The sequence below is a fragment of the Pelodiscus sinensis genome, chromosome 32, assembly GCF_052426305.1.
Source record: "Pelodiscus sinensis isolate ZL-2025 chromosome 32, ASM5242630v1, whole genome shotgun sequence".
Taxonomy (NCBI): domain Eukaryota; kingdom Metazoa; phylum Chordata; order Testudines; family Trionychidae; genus Pelodiscus; species Pelodiscus sinensis.
Window position 1 is genome coordinate 2,137,514 of NC_143083.1, and position 8,215 is coordinate 2,145,728.

Here is an 8,215-nt window from a genome sequence, read left to right on the forward strand (position 1 = left end):
TCAGCGGGGGGGACACGGGGCGGGGGTGAGCAGTCAGCACAGGGACACAGGCCTAGAAGGTGGCTTGGGTGACTCAGATGCTGGGCAGAGACTTGGCCTCTCTCAGCTCGAGATAATCTGCTCCAGGCCCTGCGTCCGCTCTGGCTGGAAGCCGTTCCCAACTCGTGGCAGCCGGGCAGCCTCCGTCAAGGGACTTGGAGGCCTTGGGGAGGAGGCTGGCGCTCACTGAGCCCTTGGTTTGTAGCCTCAGTGCCAGTGCCAGGCTGGCTGTGGGCGAGGGCTGCTGGGGGTGGCTGGGGGACAGACAGCACCAGTGCTGGTGTCGTGCAGCCACCTCTATGGGTGACACACAGCAACGCAGAGCAACCATTTGGGGCAGGGCGGGCGAGGCGGCCTGGGCTGGCTGAGGGAAGGCGGGGCCATGTGGGCCATGAGGGGAGTTTGGGCAGGATGTCGCAGTTACCGGCCCCATTGTTAGGGAAAGCCCCAGGGATCCATCAGAAGGACAAGTATCAGGGAGTTCCAGTGACCCCTCAGCCTCTGCTCCCTGCACCCCTGCTGGGTGCTGGCCTGCGGGATGGAGGCCCTGCTGCTCTGCCAAGAACCAGTGGAGATGAGGGTTGGAGGAGACCTCAGGAGGCATCAAGTCCAACCCCTACTCAGAGCAGGTCTGATCCCAACTAATTCATCCCAGGCAGGGCTCTGTCAAGCTTCTAGGGACGGAGATTCCCCCCCTCCCTGGGGAACCCCCCCCAGCGCTTCCCCCCCTCCTAGGGAAAGAGTTTTTCCCGCTATCCAACCCCTAGCTCCCCCACTGCAACTTGAGCCCATCGCTCCTCGTTCTGCCCCCACTGAGAACAGCCTCTCGCCATCCTGTCTGGAACCCCCTCAGGTAGCTGACGGCAGCTCTCAAATCCCCCCTCGCTCTTCTCTTCTGCAACTAAACAAGCCCCAATCCCTCAGCCTCCCGTAGGTCGTGTGCTCCAGCCCCCGAATCAGTTTGGTTGCCCTCCGCTGGACCCTCTCCAATGCGTCCACATCCTTTCTGTAGTGGGGGGCCCAGAACTGGACGTAATACTCCTGTAGATCTGCTGGCGATGCTCCTCCTAATGCAGCCCAATCTGCTGTTAGCCTTCTTGGCTACAAGGGCACACGGTTAGCTCAGATCCAGCTTCTCATGCACTCTAATCCCCAGCTCCTTTTCTGTCAAACTGGTGCTTAGCCAGTCGGTCCCCAGCCTGTAACAATGCTTGGGATTCTTCCGTCCCAAAGGCAGGACTCTGCACTTGTCCTTGTTGAACCTCATCAGATTTCTTTTGGCCCACTCCTCTAATCTGTCCAGGTCTCTCCGGACTCTATCCCTGTCCCCCAGCGTAGCTACCTCTCCCCCTAGCTTAGTGTCATCCGCAAATTTGCTCAGGGAGTAGCCCAACCCCTCGTCTAGATCATTAATGAGGATGTTGAACAAATCAGTCCCAGCACTGACCCTGGGGCACTCTGCTTGATACCGACCACCAAGGAGCCATTGATCACGGTGGCGGTGCCGTCGGGGTTCCCCCGGTCCTGCAGCCCCGTCGCAGCACGAGCAGTCTCCACCAGCCAGTAGAACAGAGAGGGGTTTATTGATTTTCCAGAAGACAGCCCAGCCCATACGTGATGTGGCTACAGGGGCTAGGGCCAGGATGCCTCAGGCCCTAGGGTTAGGGGTCTGTCACCCCCAGGGCCCAGCGTAGCCTCTTCTCCCCATGCGTCCCAGACTTCAGCTGCCTTCCCCCGAAGCCCCCTGCCTATTGTCTCCCTCCCTGCTCTCAACTGGGCGGACAGGTTGGGGGTCTTTTGCCTACTTGACTCAGCAGTTGTCCTGCTGGGCCATGTGGGGGTCGCCCACCGCCCACCGCCCAAGGATAGCAACCAGCAAGGTGCCAACACGACACCACAATCACTACTCGTTGAGCCCGACAGTCCAGCCACCGTGCGGCCCATTATCCTCAGCTTGCTGGCCAGGGTCCCATGGGAGACCACGTCTAAAGCTTTGCTAAAGTCACGGTGTATCCCGTCCGCTGCCTTCCCTGTGTCCGCAGAGCCAGGTGTCTCCTCATTCCTGATCAGCCATTGCTGCCTCAGTGTCTGTGGCGCCCGCGGCCCTGCCCGCCTGCAGCAGAGCTGGCCTCGCGTGTGGGCAATTTCCAGGTCAGCCCTTGGGCTAACTGTACAAACCTCACCTCTGTCTTTGCCTGTGTCCAGACTGGGCCTTTGGGCCGAAGCCGGAGGAGCAGCCGGAGGAACAGCCAGAGGCCGGCGGGGGGGCCTCTGTGGGGCACACAATGGGGGTGCAGGAGAGGCGAGAGGAGGACACCGTCATGAAGGTGGAGGAGGGGCAGGGCTCCCAAGCTCCCTGCACCTTGCCTGAGCTGGAAGCGCCCCTGGCACAGCCCCCCGGCACTCCCCGTGGTTCCATCACCACCACGGACTCTCACAGGAAGAAATTCTTCTAGGGTGCAGCTTGGAGCAGGCATTGGGGGAGCTCGGGCGGTGGGGCCGGCAGAGCGGGTGCTGGGGGCGGTGGGACCGGCAGAGCGGGTGCTGGGGCGGTGGGGCCGGCAGAGCGGGTGCTGGGGGCGGTGGGGCCGGCAGAGCGGGTGCTGGGGGCGGTGGGGCCGGCAGAGCGGGTGCTGGGGCGGTGGGGCCGGCAGAGCGGGTGCTGGGGCGGTGGGGCCGGCAGAGCGGGTGCTGGGGGCGGTGGGGCCGGCAGAGCGGGTGCTGGGGGCGGTGGGGCCGGCAGAGCGGGTGCTGGGGCTGTGGGACCGGCAGAGCGGGTGCTGGGGCGGTGGGACCGGCAGAGCGGGTGCTGGGGGCGGTGGGGCCGGCAGAGCGGGTGCTGGGGCGGTGGGGCCGGCAGAGCGGGTGCTGGGGCGGTGGGGCCGGCAGAGCGGGTGCTGGGGCGGTGGGGCCGGCAGAGCGGGTGCTGGGGCTGGGGCGGTGGGGCCGGCAGAGCGGGTGCTGGGGCGGTGGGGCCGGCAGAGCGGGTGCTGGGGGCGGTGGGGCCGGCAGAGCGGGTGCTGGGGCCGGTGGGGCCGGCAGAGCGGGTGCTGGGGGCGGTGGGGCCGGCAGAGCGGGTGCTGGGGGCGGTGGGGCCGGCAGAGCGGGTGCTGGGGCGGTGGGGCCGGCAGAGCGGGTGCTGGGGGCGGTGGGGCCGGCAGAGCGGGTGCTGGGGGCGGTGGGGCCGGCAGAGCGGGTGCTGGGGCGGTGGGGCCGGCAGAGTGGGAAGAGCTTTGCCTAAGGATGGCACTGGGAGCCAAAGCACCCAAATCTGAGCCTGGCTGGCCCTGCCCGCATGGGAAGAATGGGGACAGTGGGGAGACGCGAGGCTGGGGGTGGCTGGCAGGTCTATGAAGCCATTAGCATCCGTCTCCTCACAGAGAAGCTGCCACTGTGCACAGCTCCATGGGCTGTGGGGCACCCTTAGCTCCTGCCGCCAGCACAGGCCTGTGGGGCGGGACAGATGCAGACTCCCCTGCAGAGGGAGGGGAATGCTCAGGCCGGGCCCCAGCCTGCCAAGGCCCAACGCTGGGCTCAAGACTGGCAGGCAGAGCAAGAACCGCGCGCCAGGGCTCCGCTGTGCCCGCTGCCGCACTCTCGGAGGGCTGGAGGCCCCTCTGCTCTTCCCTCGCTGAGCCGGCCTTGGGGCAGGCTGCTCCCCTTGGGGGCGGGCATGTGGGGGAGTGGCCAGGGTAGGGGATCACGAGGGGCTGGGGTGCACCCAGCATTAACCCATCCAGAGGGGAGGGCCAGCGGCTGAAGGCTGGGGCTGTATCCCCACCGGTGCCCCAGGAGGCGGGGGGGTGGACGGTGTCTCGGGCCAGACACCACGCCCCGGTGCTGGGGAGGGCAGGCGTGTAGCCGTGGGGCAGGTGCCGTGCTGCACGGGGGGCGGCTGGCGTGGGCTGTACACTGCCCGCCCGAAGGGGAACAGCCAGATCCCACTCGGGGGAGGGTTGGGAAGCCCTGTGGCTTCTGCCAGTGTTTGTCAGGGACTGGTGCCCCTCTCTAACGCTGCGGGACAGGGGTGTTGGTAGCTCTCAGCTCCAAAAGGGAGGGGGAGGGTCGATGGGAAACCCGGTCAGCCTGATTGACAAGGCAGGCCAGCCAATGAGGAGTCAGGAGGCTGGGGCGGGGAGGAGGGGGTTCTGTCCTCCATGTGAGTGGGAGCTGCCTGGGCCAGAGCTAAGGAGAAAGCAGGGGCTGGGCTGCACTTGAGGGACAGGCCACACTGGCCACAGCCCGAGGAGCAGCCCCAGAGCAGGCCAGCGCTGGAAACGAGCTGCGGCAGCCAGAGCCGGAAAAGCAGCCGGGGGGCTGGAGGCAGAGCAGCATCTGTGCTGATGCAGAGTGGAGCTGGGTGCAGTGATCAGCTGGGGAGAGGGAGGGAGGCCCCCGACAGAGGGCCCAGCGCAGGGACCCTGTCAAGAGGCCTTGTGGTCCAGGCTTGGCGGGGGTGGCTGAGGCTGGGGAGAAGGGTCCTGCTACCTAGAGCTCAAGGGCATGTGGCCACCGCCAGAGCAAGAGTCCGACCCTCAGCATCCCTGCGACACAGCTAGGGCCTGGGCCTTGTGAAGAACAGACTGTGACCTGCCCTGACATCCCAGAGATGCTGGGGGCGGTTCCCACCGCGCAGGGTGGCCTGTTCTCCTCCCCACTTCCCAGCTTCCCTGCATTTTCAGTGGGAAGCTGTTTCCTGCACCGGTCAGTGAGGCAGGGAGAGAACGCCCCAGAGTGGGGATCCCTAGTGACCATGTGACCATGACGAGGTTGGGGGGTCGAGTCCCCAGGAACCCTCGGCCCAGCCTTGTTGGGTTACGCAGACTCTGCCACACCGGCGCATGGAAGGGGAGCCCGCGCGGGCAGGGAGGCCTCTGGGTGAAGGGAGCGGGAGCCGGGACTCAGATCCCATTTCAGGGCGCAGTGTGCAAGCCAGGAAAGTTCCCCACAATAGCAGGCCCAACCCCCCAGTTACATGCAGCCCAATGAAAGCCAAACGTCCCCAGCCTGCCCACTCCCCCCCCCCCCCCATTTGGTTTTAGGTTTTTCATGATGTCACCCAAGTCTCGGGGACAATGTTTGGGTTTTTGAGGGAACAAAACCCGCTCTTGGGTGAGAACATTTTGGCCAATAAAACTCGGCACAAAAACTCTGGTACCAAGCAGGCCTCAAAACAACAAGGCTCTTTCTGGGGCACTGGTGGGAGGTTGGGGGTTTCTCCTCACCCTCTCTGGGATTAGCCAGGCCCCCTGAGCAGGGTACCCCCATGGCTAGAGTGGGGGTGAGGCTGCCCGGCTCGGCCCTGGATACCCGGGTGGCAGTGTGGCTAGCTGGGGGCAGGGGCCAGGTTTGCAGGAGAGGAGCCCGGGCAGGTGAACAGAGCTGGGGCCTGACTCATTTTGGGTTCGGTTCCCTGCCGGGCTGTGGGAGTCTACCCCGGAGGATCCCACCACACCGCCATTACCTGGCCAGGCTGGACATGGGCAGCCTGGGATTAGACCGGGAGGCGAAATGAAGTGGGGCTGCCACCCTGGGACCATGCTGTCTGGGCCCAGAGCTGGTGTGATTCCTGGGACTGCGACCAGACAGCCGTGGCACCAGAACCGCAGCGAGAGAGGCTGGGCCATCTCCCCTGGAGACAGCTGCTCAGATGCCAGCCACTCGCCCCAGAGTGGCCGCATGCTGTGCTGCGCAGCACTCTCATGCTGACCTTCACCCCCCACACATGTCCTTCCCGAGGCGCACACAGACACTGCAGATACACACACACATGCACAGGCTGCAGACATGCTGTACGTACACGCAGTCCATGCAGTCACGTGTGTACAAGCACACGCACTGCAGTCATTGCATACACACACTCCCACAGTCCTTCCCACACTGGCAGGCATGCACGCACGTTACATGCACACGCGCACATACGCACGGCCACGTGCACGGTCATTTGACTGCACCGGGCTGCCTGGAGTAAAGTTTGTTGCTGACTCAGGATTTTAGGGGCAGGTCTCCACCCCAATGTCTCTCCCTGACCCTTGGGAGGGGCAGGCCCAGATTTCGGATGCAGCTGAGGAGAGCTGGACAGTGGCTGAGCTACCGCTGCTGGTCAGCCTCCCTCTGCCGCTGGGGATCGCGTACGTTGCGGGGGAGATGGTGGGGCTGGGGGTCAGTCGGCTTGTCTCTGGCAGCCTCATCCTGCCCTGCGCCCCAGCAACGCTCCTTCCCTGCAGGCTGCTCCGGCCACTGGGGGCTCCAAACGCAGAGGGACATTCCCCCCCTTCCTGGTTACCGGGGCTGGTGCCTTGCCCAGGCGTCCTGGGAAGGGCTGGGAGCCTGCAGCAGGCCTGTCCGCACTGGACCATTGCAGGCCTGGGATCTGGGGAAAGCCACAGGGGAGACGCTCCCCAAGGCCTCCGGGCCAGGGGCATGGGGCTCTTTGGTCCCAGAAGATGCTGCTTCCCAGCCAGCCAGTCTGGGATGGGAGTCCCGGCGCTCCCACCCTGCGACAGGATGCCCTGCCCCAGTGGCAGCATGGGCCTGAGGCCGGCTCCTCCCAAAGGGGCTGCCTGGAAGACGCATGTTTATATCTGACTATACTTTGGCACCGTTGCCATGGCTACCTTGGGGCACAGAGCGGCCATGTCAAAGTCCAGACTCCAGCAAGCTGCCTGCCCCCCCCGGAGCAGCGATGGCATGCCCAGGGCAGGCGCGTCCTGCAGCATGGAGGGGTCTGAGCTGCCCAGGATGGCTGCCCCCAATGCCCTCTTCCCCCCACAAGGGGCCTGCCACCCACAGGCTGTGAGGGCCAGACCCAGTGGGTAGCATCTGCCATCCCTCCGCTGTGGACTCGGTGCCCAGAGGGGTCCCTATAGGCCTGGCTGTAAAGGTTGTGCTGGGGCAAACCCCCATAGCTGGAGGGGGGGGTCTATGGCTTTGTTTTTTGGGATTTCCTCTGCCAATTGGCTGTTTGCTCCAGCCCCCCCCCCCCCGCCCCTTCCACTCAGCTCCTGCTCCTCTCCGCTCTCTGATCGCCACCACCCTCCCCTGGATCACGCTGCCGCTGAGTCCGACCCTTGCCCCGCTGGGTCGGCCTGCTCTGTTCCCTTGGGGCGCACCGCTCTCAGCCTGCCGAATAGGGCTGGGCCCTCCCAGGCATTGCTCAGGGAAGTGGCCTTCACTCGCCAGCCAGCCCCCGTGACTCACCGGGGCGCCCCGATAACAGCACAGTCTGCGGCTCACACGAGCCTGGAGCGCGTGATGCTGAGAGGCCCCCGGGGAGCTGCTGACCCCACCCTAGGGCCCTAGCACGTCCTTTCTGCAGGGGGCACGGCCCTCGGAGGCAGCTGTCGTGGCTGGTACCTCAGCCAGTGCCCTGGGTATCGAACTGGGGACGCAGGTGCTAAGAACATGCTGCTGCAGCCAGGCCCTAGCCCCACCTCCCGTCCCCTGGGGCTCAGGCACAGAGCGGGACACTCACGCTACCCAGCGGGTGCCCAGGGCTGCGGGGGGGGGTGTATGAGCAGCTTTGCCTCCCTGGTTCTCACCACTACAGCCCACCCACAGCACTGAAGGCAGAGCCGCCATTGGCCCTGGGGTGCAGCTGGGAGCCCTGGGCAGCCGCCCTGGGGGCTGCTCTGGCGTTGCCTCACGGGTAGGGTGCTTGGCAAGGCCCCTTGCCTCTGCCCTCGGGCGGGACAGGCCCTGGGCTGGGCTGGCCCCAGAACGAGGTGGCCATGGCAACCACCATGGGGCAGCAGGTACCAGAGCCAATCAGCATCCCCCTGAGATTCAATGTGTAGCCCCCCAACAGGTCCGCTGGCGGGAGCTCAGTGGTACGGGGAGGCCCACGGTACGCACAGCAGGGGGCTGCGGCATGTCACAGATGGGGAGGGGGGTGGAGAGGTGCCAGACACCCATCTCCCGCAGGGCTTCCAGGGCACGGCTCCCAGCTGTGTTCTTCCTACCCCTGCACCATGTTCCCTGCCCTCGGCACCCCCACGGGAGGAAGGGGGAGGAGGTGGTGTGGGGAGGCCGCTCACTTGGCTGACAGAGGCCCCAGACCCACTCACAATGACTGGCTGCAAAAAGCCACAGCTGGGCCGAGAGCAGAGGCAGACAGGTGTGGAGAGCTCTGTGGCCAGTGGCAAGGACCCGCCTACCAATCTGGGCATCAGTAGCT